The 22,198-nt window shown below is 32.0% G+C and overlaps 1 protein-coding gene across 2 annotated transcripts in view; it reads left to right on the forward strand.

Moving 5' to 3' along the window:
* Positions 1 to 22,198, forward strand: part of LOC135848103 (uncharacterized) — a 145,583-nt gene that overhangs the window by 38,468 nt on the left and 84,917 nt on the right. The window contains exons 1-2 of one of the 2 annotated variants that reach the window (XM_065367886.1): positions 778 to 1,230; positions 19,186 to 19,262. The gene's annotated coding sequence lies outside the window, so the exon portion shown is untranslated. Of the gene's footprint in view, positions 1 to 777; positions 1,231 to 19,185; positions 19,263 to 22,198 lie in introns of those variants that run through there. The other variant, XM_065367887.1, reaches the window with a different exon arrangement.

Genomic DNA, 22,198 nt, shown 5'->3' on the forward strand with positions numbered 1-22,198 from the left:
TGTAGAATATTCCCTATGGTATCATGTTTTAATTTTCTCTTCTCTTCTTCGTAGCATGAATGAAAAATCGGTTTATAGAAGATCACAAGGTTGATGAAGGGTGTTGAGGAGAGGTGCCTGAGTTATCGGCGTGTTGTGTACTAATATTTTGCATAGGCTTCGGTGTGCAAAAAGATGAAGTTATTTGTCGAAGAGGAGCATATTTTGGGTTATGGGTCTGTTTGCTTTGACTGCCCTTCGCTAGTCTTTGGGTCAGGCGTTTCTAGTGCTAGAATGCTCGAGTCGAAGTGTTGCTCGTTGGGAAAAAACCTCAAAGTGGGCGAAGGGAAAGATGAACTGAGGCAAAAAGTGCGACGAAACGAAAAAAGGCGTTAATGTTCACGAATGAGCCTGGAAATCATTGAGTCGAAAATTATGAACACTCTCAGATAATTCCACTCGTTAGTAGAATCCGATATGCGATTTTTTTGGTGGTATGTACGATCGAAGTATACGCTGTATTACTGTACTCGTAAGTCCAAGTACCTCCTCCCTACCCCCCTTTCATTTACCCGGTTTTTACCCCTTATGCGGCATAGCTACCTTCTCCAGTTGGTTACGCTGATGTGCTTTGCACAGCGTACAGTGATGATGAGATTACTACGGCGGCTTCGACTGACTGTACCCCTTCTACTTTCTTTATCACGCCGGCAAGCGCGGTCTTCGCCATAGAGTAATACGTACACCAAACGTAGTATGAAATTTCTCTCCTTCACCTCCCAGGCCCGGTATCGATACCTCCTGGCCACCTCCTGCTACCTCCTTCCTTCATCAGCGCGTTCTTCTCACTCGATAATTTTTTTTTTCATTTTGAAGTTCAGTGTACATTAAATGAATAACGTAAGTTGTGTGTAAGTGCTAAGTACATCGTCGCGTTGCTGGTTACCTCGGAACGTACGTTAGTTTTATTTGAGAATCGTTCACGAGATGAACTATTAGTGCAAATTCGTTCCAAGTTCGCGGAAGTGATGTGCAAATTTACTGTACGAAGGTGTTAGTGGATTTTTGAAAGTTTTTCTCATCACCTTCGTGTGTTTATTGTACTTTTGTGCATTGGATTTTTTATTTTGCGAATGCACCGGTTGAAGAACAATTTTACATCACAGTTCAACTGGTTTATAATCTTTAATCTTCTGAAAAATACTGATTATAACGAAAATTTATTGACTTTCCAGCGGCATCAGAATTCGAGTGAGTAGATGATGTATTTTAGAAATTTATTTTTCAGTATGTTTGGTAAAATGTGACGTTTGGCTTTTGTTTTTTGATCATTTTTGTCCAAATTTTATAAGATTCGAGGTACTTTTGTTGATTTTTTCATAATTTTCTCGAGATTTTAAGAAAACTGGTTGTGTGGGTGCTTGTGTTCGTTTCTTTTAGGATCTGTGGCAAATTACGAATGGGTAAAGGAAGAAATAAAGGCTGCAAGATTTTTCCAATTTAGCTGCGTTAATTCATTACAAGGTAATGATCCATGAAAGATTGATGAGAAGGGGACCCAACCCTTTAACCATGGCATTTGATGGGTTTTTATATTGTAAAAAGTGTCAAGAAGAAAATAAGCGTTGTTTACTCTAAAAAGTGGAGTGATTTCTGTGGAGAAAAATAACTTGAAAGAAAAAAAAGCATTGTTTATTTTAAGAGAGAAATTTTGTTCAAGCTTTAAGCTCATTTTTTTGAAGGAAAGTGGGAGAAAGGGATGGGGTAAGATGGTGCATTGCCTAAACACTCTATTGAAATTGAAAATAATTTATCCAATATTTGACATTTAGGTACATTTGATCAATTCATGTCTGGTTTTAAATTTTGGCATTTCAGTTGAAGATGAGAAAAAGAGATTTGAGAAATTTTTTCTTTTGATTCATTTTTTGGTGTGTTTAAAAAATGTACCACAAGTATGAGTATTTCCAGGTGAAACCCCACTCTCCTCCCTTTCTTCATTTATCCTTTTTACATTGTCAGATGAATGACCATGCAGATTGTTGGCATCATTTTTGGGAATTTGTATTCATCATTCTTACAGATTTGTGTGATTTTTTTGTTTTGTTTTTATGGTTTATACAATTTTTGAAGAAATGTACGAATATTTTTGCTTTTTGGTTGATTTTTTCATTTCAATTTTACATTGTTTGATTAAGTTTTACTTTTTGAAATGATTTGTGTGTATGTGGGTCTGGTTATTTATTTTTTAAAAGTATGATAAGGATTTAGTTTTCTTTGATGAGATTGTTTTGTATTTTTGCCAAATACTGATTCAATTTTTTTTTACGGACATAACTGGCATGAGTATTAATTTCTTGGGGATTACAATATCAAAATTTGCCATTTGGTCAATTGATTTGGGATTTTTTCATTTTTTTCTATTTTGCTTCTTCTAAGGAATTTTTTATTTGTATTTTGACTTTTTCTTCAGTATTTTTCTTTTTTAAATGTACATATGTAAATATTTATTTTTAATGATTTTTCCAAGGAGGTTTTTCATTTTTTTTTGGGACTATAATTAAGTATAAATTTGAAATTTTTTTGTTTGGAACTTACCTTCTATTTTCAATTTGTAAAAAATACTGTATCAATTTTTTTTATGCATCCATTGTAATTGTTGATTCACGCTTAATTGAGCATTGCATAAAATGTTTTGCTTATCTTCTCATTTGGGCTATTATTGTTACCGATTACCATAGCACATTTTTAAACGAGTGATTTTTCATAATTTTCTGTTGTTTCTTTTCATTTTTTTGGTTCTTATTTTCATATTTTGCTCTGTTCTGGTATTTTTAGTTTAAGATTATGCTTAATTTTTCATAGGACATTTTAATTTTTTCTCTTATATTTTGTGGTACATATTTGTTTTTTTTTCCATTTAATGTCAATTTTTTTTTATGGACATAACTGGCATAAGTATTAATTTCTTGGGTGTACAAAAACAAAATTTGCCATTTGGTAAATTGATTTGGGATTTTTTTGTTTTTTCTATTTTGCTTTTCCAAGAAATTTTTTATTTGTATTTCGACTTTATCTTCAGTATTTTTCTTTTTTAAATGTACATATGTAAATATTTATTTTTAATGATTTTTCCAAGAAGGGCTTTCTTTTTTTGGGGGGGGGAGGGGCTATAATCAAGTACAAATTTAATTTTTTTGTTTGGAACTTACCTTCTCTTTTTAATTTGTAAAAAATACTGAATCAATTTTTTTTATGCATCCATAGTAGTTGATCATTCACGCTTGACGGAGCATTGCATGAATCTCTTTGCTTATCTCCTCATTTGGGCTATTTTGGTTACCGATTACCATGATACATATTCAACCGAGTGTTTTTTCATAATTTTCTGTTTCTTTTAATTTTTTCCGTTCTTATTTTCATATGTTGCTCTGTTCTGGTATTTTAGTTTAAGGTTATGCTTAATTTTTCATGGGACATTTTAATTTTTTCTCTTATATTTTGTGGTATTTGTTTTTTTTTCTATTTTATGATGCTTGTTTTATATTTTTGAGAAATACTGAATCAATTTTTTCAAGGTCATGTCAAGATTTCCGCGTTACAATGAATTATTTTTCAGTATTTTTGCTCTTGAGCTAATTTTTAATACAATTTGTTCTCTAATTCTGATTTTTAATTTTTTCTGATCATTTGATTTTGATTTATGGTATTTTTGAGTAATCAGTTTATTTATGACAGTTTACGATTTTTTTTTGAAATGTTTCAATTTAAAAGCAACAAGGGATAGATTATGAAGTCATTTTTGACGTTTTCTCGTAAATATTTTGTATGTTTGAATGTGTCACGTGTTCCGTTAGGGAGAAAAGAGAAACATTCACGTATATATTACAACTAACTCATCAAAGATGTACAAAAAAGATCATAGCTAAAAGGTTCTAAGGGTAGGAAGGGCGACGCAGAGGGGAGCAACCGGATGTCGTACATTGGAAGTTTCCGAATGAGAGTTACAATTTTGCCTATGACAGTTTGGGCCTAATGATTTTAGTTTTCTGCAAACTTCCTGTGAAAAAAGAGGCTTTCAAAAATGAACGTTTTTTAGTGTGGAACAATGGATTGCTGTGGATGAAGAAAAGCCTACACAGTTGAAGCAGAAATATAAGCTCGAATCCACTCCTACGAGTATAATTTCTTCAATTTTGATGGAGACCATTTTACTATAGACCAGACCCTTAGCTCATCATTCGTCTTCAAAGGTTGAGAAAAATTCAAGGAGATAGGCCGATAGGGTGTACAATTTCAATAAATTGGTGCACGAACGCGTACATGTGGAAGGAGCTCGTTTTTAATGCGCTGTTTGTGTAGGAAAATTTTTAACCATATAAACAGAATCTCATTACACACCTGAAACTACGAGTACATTCCGATGTGGAACCGTTTTCATGCCAAATGTGTAGCAAAAGTTTTACTCGCAAACACCATTGATTGAAGATCATTTTTGTTACCTTCGAAAGATAAGACTATGTTAGGACAAATCCTTGAAATTTTCATTTTTGAGCATTTCGAAGTAGTAGCTCATTCAATTTCCAGCTCACCATTTTCTCGAGAAATTATTTTCATTTGCTTTCAGGTTGCAGTGGGAGAAGGAGGGGAGGGGTAATAGTTATCCGCAGAACACTTGATTACGCAGCCATCATAATCGAAATCGAATGTTTTTCTCCATCTAATTGGTCTTTTTTGCCGCACGTAGTGAATTTTACAATGCTTTGTTCGTCGAAATTTGCGGCGTAGAGTGGTAGAAGATAAGGGTAGCGGTGCTACATGAAGAAACGTTGAAAAACTTATTCGAGGAAAAGCTCATTTCCTGGTGGAAAATAACATCGTTTTTTCATCGTTCGAGTTTTTCGCACCGCAGCACGAATGAATTAGCGATCAATTTCTTTGCGGATGGCGTTTTTGCGACTATGATGAGGAGTGAGGAGGTAGGCTGGGAAATATTTCCCGAAATTACGAGAACGGTATTATAATGAACGACGAAGACGAGATTTGAATTTGCTCTTCATTGTGCTTGTGCTTTTTACTCGTATAATGGGAAAGGTAGGTAGGTGGATTGAAAATACTGAAAATTATCACTGCTGGGTTTATATTTTTCCTTTGGTATTCGAGACCTGGGATTTGTTGAGGTTGTGAAAAGCTCTAGCTTTGGGATTTTCGACATCGTGATTCGACGAAGTGAGGTTTTAGAAGATGGTAAAAAGAGGGTATAATATTTTTTGATGGTTGTGTGTGTGTGTGTAGCTGGCATCTACTCGTCCTTGAAATAACTCATAACGACATCTCACTGTATACTGTTCGGGCCATAACGAATCTGGTAGTATTTCTGGTTTGTCAGGTGCGTAAATATCTTGACTACGGAGGCAGCGAAGTGAAGAAGAGGAGGTTCGAGTAATGGTGAGTACGATGCGACGAGAGACGATGCGATGGGTTACGGTTTTTCTTTTTTTCATCTCTTCTCCTTCGCCTATAGTTTGACCTACGACTATCGTCAAGTACATATACGAATACAAAATGTGAAGTTCTGACGAAATGGCGGAAATTTTGAGTAAGAGCGGAAGTTCAACCTAAGAGTGGTCGAGTGTTGTGATTTTTATTTTTCTCGCGAGTCAATTTACACCATTATTATAGCAAACGAGTTGAGAAATTGGGTTGGTTGGATTATTATTTTATTTTTTTTCATACTACGAAGTCTGCGCTGTTTAGGAAGAGTTTGCATTTTTTTTTCCTTTCTGGTGTATGGTAATCAAACAATTGACGAGCTTTACAATATCGCTACTCGACAACTGTGTCATGACTCAGTGACATATTTGCGTTTTGCAGTCAAACGGAAGACGGTGATTAGATAATGTTTACGTGTGTATAAATTTTTTTTTGTAGTACGATGAATTTTTCGAAATAACCTCGACCTTGCGAAACGTTGAATTTTCTGAGTGTAGGTAGATAGTTGACAATAATGTGAGCGAGTGAGATTAAGTGTTTCATTTGCGGAGTTTTTTTCAGGTTGTTTTGGTATCTATTGAGTTATTTGAAATGCTCATGTAGTGTTTTTTGATGAAACTGAGACTGGTAACGAGATGTTAAAATCTGAATGATTTTTTTTTTTTGCCAAAATGAGTGAAATTGGATTTGTGATTGAACTAATTTTTGGATGCACTTAGTTTGAATCGTTGAATGGTTTACTTGCATGTGTGTGTTCTAGAGCATTGAATGAATTGATGAACCATTGATAAAATGACAAAATGAATTAGTATATTTTTTTGTAACGAAATTGAGGATTTCTTCTTAAACAGTGTTTGGAACTTGATAAAGAATTGCTTATGAAGAAATCAAATCATTTGAATTGTTCATGAATGACTGAATTGTTTTACTCATCGCCTCGCGAACGAATCATTCAGATCATTTTGACCTCTCAAGTTTGGCTGGAATTTCATTAAATGTAGTTTTTGTTTGAGAGAATGATTTCCAGATTTCGATGATTGTGAATTACTGAATCATTTTGCCCATTGTTTTGCGAACGAACGATTCGTTCAGATTCTTAAGATGACTTAGCCAGAATTTGAATATTATGTACTTCCTTGTCTTGGTTTGAGCTAACTATATGAAAAAAAATCATTTGAATCGTTTGTGAATAATTGAATCATTTTGCCCATTATCTAGCGAACGAATAAATCACTCGGATTCTTGAACGACTTGACTAAAAATTTGAATTTTTGATTTGATTTGATCAAAAGCTTATTATTCAAGAAAAAAAATCATTTTTAATCGTTTATTGTGATAATTGAATCACTTTGCCCATCATCTCGCGAACGAATAAATCACTCGGATTTTTGAATGACTTGACCAAAAATTTGAATTTTAGATTTGATCGAAAGCTTATTCAAGAAAAAAATCATTTTCAATCGTTTGTGAATGATTGAATCACTCTGTCCATTGTCTCGCGAACGAATGAATCACTCGAATTCTTGAACGACCTGGTTAAAACTTGAAATTTGAATACTTGAATGTTGATTTGATCAATTATTGTTTCTGAAAAAATTACTTTGATCGTTTGTGAGTTACTGCATCGTTTTGCGCAGTGTCTCGAACGAATGAATCATTCGCATTTTTTTACGACTTGGTCAGCATTTGAATATTTGATTAAAACTTGAAAGTTGTTCACGACTGCCTGTCTGAGAAGAGATTTGAATTGTTTTGCCCGTTTTCTTGCGAACGATTGAATCACTCGGTTTCTGATTTTCGAACAATTGAACGACTGTGCTGGTATTTGAAAATCTTATCATGTAATTTGATTTAAAATTTGTTTTTGAAAAACTCAACTGAATCTTTTGTGAATGATTGAATCGTTTTGCTCACAGCTTCGTCCCTCGTGAACGAATTATTCGGATTTTTGAACGTCTTAGCTGGAATTTGAATTCAAGATTGAATCAAAAATTGAAGTTCTCGTGAGGACATCTTTGAATCGTTTTGTTTTTTGCTTTGGACGATTCATTTTAAGAAATGAAATCATTCTTGAATCTTGAAAATTGAAAGCCTTGATCAGAACTTTTATTTGTTCATAAAGAAATTATTTGAATGAACGACTGAATCATTTCCTCTGTCACGATTCATTCGAGATTACGAATTTGTGAACATTTAATTTATTGTTTAATGATCAGAAAAAAATCAATTGAAGCTCTTGTGAACGACGGATTCGTTTTGCCCAATATCTCTTAAATGATTTTTTTTTGAGAAGAGATGAACTTGTTTTTGAACTACGAGTAATTTTTTGGTAGGTATTTTGATTTTCGAAGTTGACAGGAATCAGGAAATGAAAAACCATTCAAATCACTTGTGAACAACTGAATCATTTTGTCCATTGTCTTAATCATAAATTGATGATGTCGTTCTCTTATAAATCGTTAAATCCTTAAATTGATTCACAACTGACCCTGATGATTCAGAAATTCAGAATAAGTCATTCGTTCAAAACTTCAAAAGCAATACTCTTCAGTAGTCATCACTGAACTGAATCATTAGCCAAAGAAGTTGAAAAATCGTTCGGGAACGTCTGATTTGATCATGTTGGAATTTGAGCTCTGACCAACTCAGTTGTTCTCCGTCAGATGATTTTGGTAGCTTGAACGATTGAATCAGTTCTCCTTTTTGTCTTCGTCAGCGAATCATTCGATTATGGATTAAACGATTCATTGTTTTCAGGAGTCGTTCATTTGCGTTTTTGTACCATTATTAGCATTGTGTTTGTGTAGTTCAATTGAAATTCATTGGTGAACGACTGAATCGCTCTGATTCGTTCTCGAATGATTCGTTCGTGATGATTCATTCGTTCGCGAACGATTTTGTTCGTTTTATTTTTTATTTCTCATTTCATTACCAAAGTTATCTGAAAACAAAAAAATAATATTCGCAGTCAAATTAACCATCTGAGACTCGGTTAAATCACCGAATCGCTCCAATTCGTTCTCGAATGATTCATTCGTTCGCGAACGGTTTTGGGGTTTTGTTCGTTTTATTTTTCATTTTCTTATTTCATTATCAGAGTTGTCTGAAAACAAAAAAATAAAGATATTCTCAGTCGAATTAACCATGAAACTAGGTTAAATGAAAATCGTTCTCGGTGATTCGTTTTGACTTTATATCCTGTAGAAGCTTGCAATTTCATTCGAAGGAGAGTAATCCAAGTTTCTTTTAGAACAATTCTTCCAATTTCGAATTATATTAGCCATGACGCAGTTTATGTGAAAAAAAAATAGTTTTAATTTCGTTTCAAAAGCTTATCTGAACATGACCCGCGAAACTTCTCACCTTCTTACACACTCTTCCCATCTATATTTAAATTATCTAATCGTTGATTTCTGCACTTGTCAATTTTTCTCAGAACGCGATTCTTAATGCACCTGCGTTAATTTTGCGTAAAAGTTGGAAAAAGTCGCCTTTCGCCAGACAGATTGAAAAATTACGAGAAAAAAATTGCACGATAACGAACGAAAGTAAATAACAAGAGAAAAAAAATGATTACCTAATTACCAAGAATTTAAAAAAAGAACGAAAAATTATATTATCAGGAAATTCCGATTAAGAAGTAATTGTGCTCGGTAATATACTACGTACATACAGTGTGTGTGCTTTTTTTATTCTTTTTCTTTTTTCTTTTTTTTTTTATTATTCTTTCTTCATTACAATTATAATGCCAATGTGCAGCACGCAGCAATAATCAGAAATAGTAATAAAATAATTAAACGAACGCGGACGCGCGCGTTCTCAATTCATAAACAAATAGCTCGTAAATCGAGTTTAATAATAAAGGGAGAAAAAAAGGCACTCGATGGGTGGGGGGAAGGGAGAGGGGAAACAAACGAAGGAAAAAAACTGCAGATCGCAAAAAAGCCTAATTAAGCGAAACTTTTTAAACGTTCGAGGCTGGTTGGCTGATCGTGCGATCGTGTATTATCAGTTGTTATGTTTCGCTAATAATGTTAGCATAATAGACGAGTTTATTATTGTGTATTAAAAATTGCACCGTATTTATGACGATTTAACGAGCTTCCATACAGTGAAGGAGAGAAAAAAAGGCGTAAAGAGAAAAAAATTACTGTAATTACGCGATACACATACTCATATGTGTACTTAAATGTAAGTAAAGTACTGGTGTTGGCGATGGCGGTCGTATAATTTTTTTTATGTAATTGATTACGCGTCTGCGGTTATACTCGTAATATATGTTCGCGTTTATTTGCATGTGCAATTTTTCAACTTGTTCAGAAGTTTGACCAGTTGCACTCGAATGTGCTCGAAGATGATGATGATGATGGCAGGTTAAAGGTCCATCTTTCGTATTTCCTCTTGTCCTCTTTCGTCTTCTTTCTGGTTTTTATTGAAAAAATCGATTTATTGGCTAAAGCTGGGTATAGTGATTGAAAAGCCAGGCAAATGGATCAAGTCTGGAGCAGGGTAGAAAAAAAATAAAGGATTTTTAGCGAAAATTTACGAGCTCGTGTCTTCTCGTTTCGACATTTAACCAAGGTCGATTCGTAATATACGTATAAAGGTTAATAATGTATACAAGATACGATAAATTGAACAAACAAACGGGTTTATACCTACTTATGTAAATGTATTATTTTTGCTCTCGAATCATTTAATGCCTTTTTTCTCTTCTCCTTCTTTCACCTTTCTGCAGGCAGATTGTCTGCTACGATCGTCGTATTACTCTCGTACTGTTTATAATTCCTAATAATAATTTTAATTAGAATCGACAACGTGTCATTTTCCCATCCCATCTTCTCTCGTGCTTCATCATTTTATCAGATTCAATTAGTGTAACGATTAATTCTTTATTGATTTGCTTTCCGTGTGATTATCATTGGTTCATGAAAGCAGAAGTGTCGAGCGTTGTACGATTAAAGTCGAATCGAATCGAATCGTCAATGTAATGCAGATCAATGTGGACTGACTGACTGACTGACTGAATGAGTAATCGTGTGATAAAGGTATGAATGCTCGGAATGATGAGAATGGAATTACAGTGGAGAGAATGTTACCAGTCCTGTGGTCATTTAATTGATATCGAATGTGTTCTGATGTGTAGTTTGATCGATTCGATGGTGTACAGGAACTTGCTCTGTGGTGTGGTTTGTGCGGTGAGACGTGAGAGTGAGAAATTCTGAGACAAGTGATTCAGAGATAGGTATCAGTGTTGAATGCAGGAATGATTGATGTAATTTTTCATTGGAGTAGAAATTAAAAATCATTCGAGTAACAATTAGAAATTTTCAATCGAATTCAATTACAATGATATGGGACGATCTAAAAATTCAGGATTGAAATTAGTCAAAATACTTGTAAGTAAAATCGAATGTAAGAGCCTAAAAGAGGGAGTAGTGAGTAATTTTTGCGAATTTGTGCTTGACGAATAATGTTTTATTTCAGTCGTTCCAAAATTTTCAGCATCAGACATAGTTCAATGGTCATCAGGATGAGGGATGAAGAAATCATCGATTTAATTTTATTCAAGGTTAGATTTAAGTGGAGTAGATGCATCATCGAAATGCCCAAATTTTCAAGCTGCATCTTATCGACACATTAAGTCTATTACTGTCTCACAGAAGGACCTCCCGAACTTCTCAAATCAACTTTTCTGGTCTCACTTTGATGACAGAGTAATTTTTTAAGGACTTTTTTTTGCAGATATCCCGACAAAATTTTAAATTTTGAAAATTTTCATTGACGTAGCATCCCGACAAAATTTTAAATTTTGAAAATTTTCGTTGACGAAGCCTTTATTGATGTAAAATTACGAGAGTGAAGTCGAAAAAATTGCGCGCCAGGAGTGCCAAAACTAAAGGTGATATTTTGTCGCTTTTTCAAAATTTTGGTTGTACTTAATTACCTTTTGAAATTTTTATTTATTAAATTTTTTCCAAATCTTGAACTAATTTCTTTTTAAAAAAAAATTAAAAATCTCGTTTTATTTCAAAATTGCTGAAAATTGTCGCTTTTTAGCAAAAAAGTTTCGAAAAGTTTCCCTTTTACCTTGTTGTAAAAATTGCTGAAAATCCTCGCTTTTCTGTCAGAAATGTCAAAAAACTTGCTCGTCATGCTTTTTGCTTAAAAATTCAAAAAAAGCCTCACTTTTTTTAGCAAAAGTCTCCGGTTTTTATCAAAAAGTACTTAAAATTGTCCTTTTTTTTTTTGCAAAAAATTCCAAAAATTTATTTATAAATACCCTAAAAATTTTGCTTTTTTTTAGAAATTTTTAAAAAGCCCCGTCTATTTTCGAAATTGGCAAAGCTTTGCCCTTGGCCAAAAATTGCAAAAAGCACTCATTCTTGGACAAAAATTTTTAAAACTATTTGTATTTACATAAGAGACCTGAGCTGTATTTTGTTAAAATTTTAAAGTCTTAATTTTGTCTTAAGTTAGTAAAAAAAATTCATTTATTTCTAAAAAAATCAGCCTGAAGTCTCATTTTTTCGCTAAAAGTTGCTGAAAAACTCTGCCTTTTGTCATAAAATTTGTATAAATCTTGAATATTTTGAAAAACTGCTGAAAATGTTCACTTTTATCTTGAAAAGTTTTGTTTTTTGCTGAATTGTCAGCCTTGCTTTTTACTAAAAATTACCCGTTTGTTGAAAATTGCCAAAAATTCTCACTTTTTTGCCCACAACATGTCTTAAAACCTTCATTTTTACTAAAAAGTCAAGAAAAAAGTTGTCTTCTTTTTGGATAAAATTGAAACCATATGTCACTTTTTTGTCGATAATTTCCAAAAAGTCCTGCTTTTCGCAAAAATTGTCAAAGTCTCGATCGAGTTTTAAAAATAAAATTTCCTGCATTAACATTTTTTGCTTATGTTTTGTATTTCTTTAGGTTTGGTTGTTACTGAAGTCACCTTTTTTTTTTTTTTTGACATTAAAATTAAGTAGGAGCTTTGAAACGTGTACCTATTTCCTTCACTCTTCTCATCGATCTTTATCCTGATAGACTGAATAGACTGAAAATACATAGAATTTCTGGTTTTCGTCACAGAAAACTGATTTTATGAGAAAAATTGAGAGCCTTCAAAAAAATTAAAATGAACTAAATTTTAGTGCAATATCCAGATTTACATAAGGAAACCTTTGAACTCACATTCTCCAATTCAAACGAAACAAATCTAAATTGGAATAATGTACTAAAATCTCTTTCATCAAAATCATTTCAAGTGCTAGAGTTCATTTTTGAATTTTTAAAATATTTGGAAATTCATCAAAAATCCTTTCAGGTCAATTTTCCAATTGTTTTCACGAAATACGAAATTTTTTTGTGCAAAGTGAACTAAACATTGTGAATAATTCCTTCAATTCAACTCCCTTACTTATATCAACAATTTTCAATTTTGAGCTATTCTGGAGCCTCCAGAAATCGCTCTGGAAGGACCAAATTTGCAATTTTCATAAAATTTCACTTCAGTTAAGTCAGTATTTTTTTCGTTTTTGGTCATTTTTGAATTATTTTCATATTCAAAGGTCGAGAAAATTGTTGACTACTTTGTGGATTTCTTTTTTCTCCTCATCTTTTTAGATTGAAATTTCATTGGGAATTGTAACACGTCCATTCAAACCTATTCATAGGTACGTAGTTGGACTTGGAATAACTAGAAGGTAGAAGCTCTGTTTATAAAATTTATTTTTGCAGCAATTGTCTAAAAAAAATTCTCTTCATTCATCGTCTTAACAGCCTAATTCACAAAACCGAAATCCAATTTATTTTTAAATCGAATTCCACTGCCTTGAGAGAACATCGTATTTCATAAACTTTTGATGTTACAGTGCTTCGTAGAGTGCTGCTATAATTATCCTAATTCGATTACAAAATTTCTTATTCGCGTGGGGTTTAATTAAATCGTAGACAACTTTGTGTATAAGGGTGAAAGTCATCGTGTAGGTATAAATAAAATAAGGGATTTGTACGCTCGTGTATTTCCACATCCAATCTTGTTTATCAATCTTCATTGGTATTTGTTCGCTATTTTAGATTACCAAAAATTATTTCCGGATTGCTGAGCTGGCTGAATAATTCTTGAAACTCAAAAAGTAAAATACATGTATCACCATACAATGTATGTTATCATAGTTTATAAATTCGGAATTATTATGGATAACGAAAACAAGCTACTAATGGAAAAATGAAAGAGAAGCGACAGGATGTGATAAAAAATCTTCATAGAGATGTAGAAGAAGCGCCATTTTTCTTTTCCACTTATCTTATTTGGTTTTTTCTTTGTATGAGCTACACAAAAATGGTGCAATAAAAAATAACTTTTATCCTCGTCATGATTTTTTTTGACATCGGAAAAATTGATTAAAAAATACGAAATAACCTTTATCTATATATTTGTTCAATTGCGTATTTAGTAATTAATCGATGAGTAATTTGGTAGAAATTCGAGAACTACATAGGTGCTAGTCTTTGATATTCTAATTCGTTCGTCCTTGAAAAAAATGGCCCATAGGGAAATTTCACGATCATCTATACGTTGAATAAATATTGTAAAAGCTCGATTATAAATATAGATCGAGACGACGAAAAGAAGAAACCAGCTCGGCGTTGTTGGTATATTCGAGTATAACGAGTAAAAACAAGTACATAAATTTCATTAGGTATGCTCGATAAAGCGGTATAATTTGTTTGATAGAAATACTATTCACGTAAACTAGAGAAACACACTGTATAGTGTAAATGTGCATAAAGTGTCGACGATGATACGACAACGACAGACATAGCGCAAGATACCGCCATCACTTTAGGCTCGACGTGTTATTAGCGAATAACTTATGTATCTTATATGCTGGAATACGAGAAGATGGGTATAGAGAATTAGAGATACATATATAGAGAGAATAGCTTCGTGTATTAATGCGGTATGGCGCCTATGGACCGGTTTATTAATGGTGATCCCGGATTATAGGCGAATATTTCGTTGACATTATTGGTATTTGTGTTTGATTTGTCGGCAACAACAGCCACCATTAGGAAGATGTGTGTAGTGTGTACGTTGACCTAGTAATCGAAGCTTAGTCGAGAGTCGCCAAATTGTGACTGTATCTTGTGCTGAAAGAAGATTATAGAGGTGATCGTTTGAGAATACTAGCGTCAGAGTTTTAGTCTATGGAATATGGTTTATGGAATTGCAATTAGTTTAGCTGTGCAAGCTTGATATGTGCTAACGATAAGTGCTGTGATGAGACAGGTTGTTCCGAGATGAAGAGAATATTTTTGATTATCGTATCTCTACCTGTAGGTACTAATTCAATTTGCCAAGGTCAATCAACTGTACTAACTTATGGAATTTATAAGGATTTCACGTTGATTTTTTACTTTTGAATATTATGCTCAGATTATTTATGGATTTTTTTTCTCACAATTTTGGGTGAAAATTCGGACTTGGAATGTATTTCCTGATGATTTTAGAATGTTCATTAATCCAAAATTAATTTTTGTGCAATTTCTTGACGATTTTTTATGGATTTTTCATGATTCTTCGATGATTTTTCAGATTTTTAGTAGGTAGGTTTCTCTACAATGATGCATAAAGTTTGTGATGATTTCATAGCGATTTTTCAACGACCCTTTATAATTTTCTAGTAATTTTATGATTTTATTCGTGAATTTTTCAATTTTCTATCAATTTTTTTTTATCAAAATTGATTTCCACGCTATTTTCCTGCAAACTAGGATTTTTTTGTAAAAAAGAGAGGAAGGAGTGATGTTCAAAATGTTTGATTGATTTTCAAATTTTTCAACCTTTTCCTCTAAATAATGATTTTGATATAATTTTTTAGATCTAAAATTGATTTTTAAGCAATTTTCTGATTATTTTATTTAGAATTTTTTACAGTTTTTTTTTCATTTTTTAAATTTTGAACAGGTTTTCATGAGACTTTGAAACGATTTTCTATCTCATTTTTCAACGACTTTTGATGGGTTTCTTCATAATTTTTTGATTTCTAGTGGATTTTTTATGACTTTAAATTAATGACTTTTGGGTCGCCAGATGATTTTAAGACGATACTGCTTTGATTTTAAATTGATTTTCTGTTTTATTTTCTAATTATTTTTGATGGACTCCTTTTTAATTTTCCATTTTTATGTATTTTATGGATAGTTTTTGATATTTTGATGGTTTTCTGATTTTTATCGGATTTGTTTAAAATTTTAGGTATTTTTGATAGATTTTGATTTCTGTAGCCTAAATATTGTTTTTTTTTACTTTTTTTTTTTTTTTTGGATTTTCGGACACTTTTTTGAGTGATTTAATTTACTTGTCGTTGCTTATAAAATTGTCGAAAATCAAGATGATTCTCCAATATTACTTCTTTTAAATATTCAAACAATTTTGTCCTCTACGTAGACCTTTTTTTTTGGGGGGGGGGTGTGGTGATGAGGGGAGGGGGGGTTTCTTGTCCTGATTTGGTTCGGATAACGCTGATCTGCATCTAATCTTACAATATTTTGTCTGAGTTTTAAGAAGTTGAAAAAAATTACGATATAAGTCCTGAAAAAAAAACTGAAAAAAAAATTATAATTTCAGACATGTTATGGTTAAGATTAAATATTAAGACTTTCTCGAACTCGAAAAAAGTTGATGAATTGCCAAAAAGCCAAACTTTAAAAAACAACTTTCCAACGTTTGGTCAGATCTTTGAAAACTTATACACAAAAATTCCTGTCAAGAAGTCAAGTTGAAGTTGTACTTGAATTTTTGCATAATTTTCTAATTTATAACGAATTGATTTTGTGATGATGATTTTCCGAAGGGTTTTTCTCAATTGAACAGCCTTTTTTAGTTTCATTTTGAGTATTTAAAGAATTTTCTTGTGTCAATTTTGAGTGAATTTTTGATTAATTGGGTATTTTTGCGCAATACTAGGGCAATTTTTTAATCTCAAGTGGATTTTAAAACAATTTCTGATCAGGTTGAATAAATTTTTTCTTAATTTAGGAGCTTTTTAATTTAATTTTTTTTTTTTTTTTTTAATATATTGTTTAAACAGTCACAAGGTATTAGATACATAAGTGACTTGATATCAGTAAATATACATCTTAAATTAAATCATTGTACTTAATATCTCGAATAAATTTAAGTAGGTAGTTCACAATAATTATTTTCTAAAAAAGGATTTGGGATGAACTGATGAACATTTTTTCAAAAAAAAAAAATATATATATAAATACACGTACCTAGTACCTTGTGGTGCCCGGGTCTTTTATGGTAATTGTGGTGCCCGCGTACATAGAGGATCATATATATATGTATGATAAAGGTGTTTTGGAGCAGTTTATTTTTTTTAGGGTTTTTAGTCATAGTGGTGCCCGTTATATAAACTTGGTACTTGTGGTGCCTGCCTCAAAAATTTTTTTTTCACCTTAGAGTGCATTTCATGAAATTCTACATCGTTTTATATAAAAAGACCTTGTGGTGCCCGATTTGGGCGCCACAAGCCCAAAACCGGGCACCACAATGACTACGTATACTTAAAACGGGCACCACAATGACTATTAGTTTAAATCTATATGAGAGGCGTTTTGCGATATGGGTCCTTGTGGTGATTCGATGTTTTTTTTTTTATTATTGACGATTCCGGCTTACTTTTTCACGAGAAATCGAATGGTGCAATCAGATTTCGCCTATCTCATCAACTTCTCGTTTAAAAATCACTTGAACATGAATACTCAAAAACTCACATTTTTGGGAAATCGAAAAACAAAGTAATTTGTTTGTTTTTGATTTAAAAAAAAAAAAAAAAAAAGGTCGATGGAAAAATTATTTTATTGTTGTTACCTACGTAAAATTTCATGGCGAATCCAAATTTCTCGTTATTTTTTTGCGGGGTAGTCTGTAACGTTGTGTAAATTCGGCTGTTCACCACAAGGTCCCTTTTCTAAATCACGGATGTCAGGCGATGATGAACGAATTTCGTCAAAATTTCCCATCCAACCTATGCGCAAGACAACACTGCACCCAAAAATCAAAAAAAAAAAAAAATCGAAAAAATCGAAGCAATTCGATGTTTTCTCTCTCCTGAAAAAATCGAAATATCACCACAAGGGCCCTTATCGCAAAACCCCTCTCATATATATTTGATGAGAATTTTTGAATTTTTCATTAATTTTGGACGAATTTTCTCGAGATTTGGAAACAAATTTTGAGACGAATTTTTAAAAGAGTCTTAAACAAGTATTCTAAAAGATTTTTCATTGAATTAAAATTCGTCGTAATTTTCTGTCAATTTTATAATTTTTTTGACTGATTTTTGCTTGATTTTGTATCAATTTTCTTTGATTTGAAAATTATTTTTGCAATTCATCTACTGCATTTATAGGGTAGTCATTTTTATTGAGTTACATTCTCACGATTTATTGCGATGATCTTTCAATTTCGATTTCTGATTGAAATTGTGACGATTCCTAAACGATTTTTGATAGATTTTTTCATGGTTCTCTGATTTTGATTGCATTCTCTTGAAATGTATTCAACTTTCAGCTATTGCGATTCAATTTTCGAATTTTGGATGAAAATTTTAGTTTAATTAATTTTTTAATTTCATGCGAGTAGTTTTTATATGATCTCAAATCAACTGACTTTTCAAATCTTTAAAAAATTCAAAAACATCGAATTAGCATGATACCTATCTTTGTTACCTACCCACTGTTGAAAAAATCCATTGAAGTTGAAGAAACCTGTATTTATTCGAAATGACGCATTTTGTTGGCATTTTAGTGGAAAATACGCATGAATGAAAGTTTTGCTACAACAATATCATTGAAAATGACCACATTGTTAAAAATAGTATAAAAATATGTACGTCATTATGGCCATGGCGATCGTTTTAGCCATTTTAGACGGACAAAATTATCAGTGAGCCACTGAGCTGTGAATGTGAAGGCACATTATCCAACTTAAAGTTTTCAATCGGATTTCTCTTTCGCTCATAAAACTGTTAATCGAATTAGAAACAACTTTAGTCGAAAAAGAAAAAACAAAGCACATAAACACGTTGTAAAATTATTTATAACCATAAAGTGGCTTATTCGGTTTCCCAAAAATTGCCTTCTAAAATGAATGACATGGCACGTGCGTCACCGTTTTGTTTGTCAGCCCAGCCTGGCGTCGCGTCGTTGAAAAGGGAAAAAAACGCTGGCGTATTCTTATATACCTTTTATGGCATCTTTGACAACACTATAACGATACCAAAGATGTGTGACTATTTGTATTGTACACCTATTCTCATACTCGTTCAAATTGTAACACGATATGATTGATTGTGTCGATATGAGATGTATGTGTAAGATGTGTAATAAAAATTTGCTTGAATTACGAATTTATAAATTAATATACTCGTACATTGTATGGCGATTGGTGATAATGATGACCTGTCAATGTACTCGGCGATGATAAGTTTTAATAATGTGGGACTGGGTGTACCGTATAGTCTTACGAGAATTACAAAATATTATGTAGAAAAATAACACTTTTTTCGTCGACGATGCAGAATGAACTCAACTTATACTATTGAAAATAGTACAAAGAGAATTGAATTCTTCGACCCATGTTTTAAATTAGTGATTTGATGAATCGTGACATTTTTGTTGATTTTTTTTTTTCTTTTTCAGGTTACGTATTCTATATTGCCGAATCGAATGGCCTGGATATTCAGCTTATCTAAGAAGTTTTTTTCCAATTAGAAATGGTAAGTTGTTTTTAAAGTTTCATTAGAGTGTAGATATGATGTATTATTTTAATAACTACGAGCAATCAATTTACTAATGTCATACGATCGAAGTGCTTATACGTATACCTTACCTATAGGTATAAAACTGCATTAGTTTTTGATGCGCCTGCTATTTTGTTTAATCAGCTCGAATCTTTTGAGGGTAACTTAATTTTTATTAGTAATTCAGTTTAAACGTTGATGTATGATATCGAGATTTTAATTGGATTATCCTGGAGTCGAACCAGATCCCTAGAGAAAAGATGGCGTAGCTTGTAAAGCTCGGTAAGAGGGTACTTCATGACGACGAGAGCGATTGCCAGCGTATGTGGTTCAATGAATTTGAGAAATTTGCGGGCGTTGAGCGAGATTACGTCGAATTTATTTCTTCGCGGTGTCGGTGGTCGGGTGGTGGGTATTTTGCAAGGGGTTTCAACTACCTGTACGATGGTCGATATATTTCATCACAAATGCAGGAAGAAGGTGATGAAGGTGCAGAGGCGTTAGAGAAGTGGCGAATTCTTCGATAAAGATTACTTCCTTCTGGAAGTTCTGGAGAAAAACATAGATTTTCACAGACAGGTAGTAGCGATCTATGTAGTTGGGTATTTTATTTCGATGACGTCATTTTACGTACCATCCGAGTCGTGATAGAGATGATGTTAAGTGAGTGTTGAATGTTGAAGGGTGGGTGGGGGGAGTAGTTAAATGAAGGAATACAATCATTTTTGGCCTCAAATTTTTCCCAGTTCTTTATCATTTTTATTTTTTTAAAATAAAATTATGGCAATTTTATAGTAAGTAATGAAAATTAATTCATCGATTTCTAAACATTTTTGGAATGATTTTCCAATTTTTGGTGATTTCCAATTCCAGGTCGATTTCTTGGAAATGAGGAGAATTGCATGATGATTTTGATGATTTTTTTTTTTTTTAATATTTGAAACTTTGGGGCGATTTCTATCAATTTTCAAAAGTTTTAGGATGATTATTCATGAAATTTGGCAATTCTAAATCCGAATGGGCTTCTAGCTGATCATTTTACTATTTTCGAAGTACATACTAGACAATTTTTTGATCACTTTAAAATAGGTATTTTAAACAGGTAAATTATAGGACAGTTTTGGGATAACCGTTCAGATTTGGATGGATGTTCATGAAATTTCATGTGATTTTGAAATTAATAATTTTCCAACCTTGAATACATTTTATTATGATTTTGCTTCGATATTCGACATGTCGAAATTAGAGGTAATTTTTTGAAAAATGTTCGTGATGTGTGATGATTTTATGAAAATTTTCGAAATAATGGGTCCAAAAAACAAAACAACGTCCATTTTTGCATGTTTTATTTTTAAATTTTTACTAAAAGGGGGGGGGTCGGTATTCGTCTTAGTGATTTTCTGTTCAATTTTTGGGTCGAAGGAGATGTTGAGTGGGTGTTTAATTGATTGGCGAGGGAGGAGGGAGTAATTGAATACAACAATCATCTTAAGCCTAAAATTCGTTTCAACATTTTTTTTTTTTTTTTAAATAAAATTGTGACAATTTTATCGTAAGTAATGACAATCAATTCATCAATTTTTAAAAGTTTTTGGGATGATTTTTCAATGTTTGGTGACTTGACCATATCTTGAAGCAGTTTTTATTAATGATTTTTAAATTTTTGCTACATAATTTTGAGAATCAGTTTTTGCAGAATTTTCGAATTTTTCATGGATTTTTAAAGAACATATTTGTGGAAAAATTTTCAAACTTTGAATGAATTTCTGAATGATTTTGGGATATTTTTTCCAATTTCAGCAGGTAGATTTCTTGGCAATGTAATAAATATTGCATTATGATTTTTGGGGGATTTTTTTTTTAAATTTGAAATAATAACGTGATTATTTGAAACTTTAGGGCGATTTCTATCAATTTTTTTTTGAAAGGTTTTAGGATGATTGATTATTTATGAAATTTCGCAATTCTAAATCCGAATGGGCTTCTGGTTAATCGTTTCATTATTTTCGAAGTACTGGACAATTTTTCGATCATTTTACAATATTTTAAATAGGTAAATTATAGGACAGTTTTGGGATATCTGTTCAGATTTGGATGGATTTTCAATTGTGATTTCGCGTGATTTTGAAATAATTCTCAATCTTGAATACATTTTATTATGATTTTGCTTCGATATTGGCATGTTCAGTCAATTTCTGAATAATTTTGTGCTGATTTTTCGATTTTGAATGAATTAATTTTCAACTATTCTTCGGTTAATAATTTCGAAACTGATTTTTTTCAAAGAGATCAATTTGTAGATGATTTACACACTTTGAATTGCATTGATTCCTCGGAATTTTTTTCTACCTCAAATTGATTTTTAGACAATTTTTTTTTGATTTGTTGTGGATGTTTATAAGGAAGATTCTTTAAATTTTGAAATCGGAATAGATTTTTGGATAATTTATTTCTAATTTTGAGGTTATTTTTTGATTTTTGAGGGGAGTTTTCGGTGATTTTAGGGTTAAGTTACAAATCTAAACATATTTTTTGAAAATTTTAAATGATTTTTTTAAAATAAATTTTGGTGTGAATAGATCATATTGTTCTACTAGGTTTTTAAGCATTTTCGATGCTATTTCAAAATGATTTTTCAATTTTGAAATAGTTTTTCAAAAAATTTTAGAATGTATTTTATTTTTTTTTTTAAATTTAAATGTTTTTAAAATATTTTTTGATGAGAAGAGAGTTTTTGACGGTTTTGAAGCATGTTCTGATTCAAAATCGAATTCTAGACGTTTTGGAATATATTTCTGGGTAATTTTAAAAATTATTTTTTGGATTCCAAGTAAGGCTCAAAAAATGAATTTTGGGTGCTTTTTAATTTTAAATGAATTTTTATGAGATTTTGGTATAATTTCCCAATTTTT

This window comes from Planococcus citri, chromosome 5, assembly GCF_950023065.1.
Source record: "Planococcus citri chromosome 5, ihPlaCitr1.1, whole genome shotgun sequence".
NCBI lineage: Eukaryota > Metazoa > Arthropoda > Insecta > Hemiptera > Pseudococcidae > Planococcus > Planococcus citri.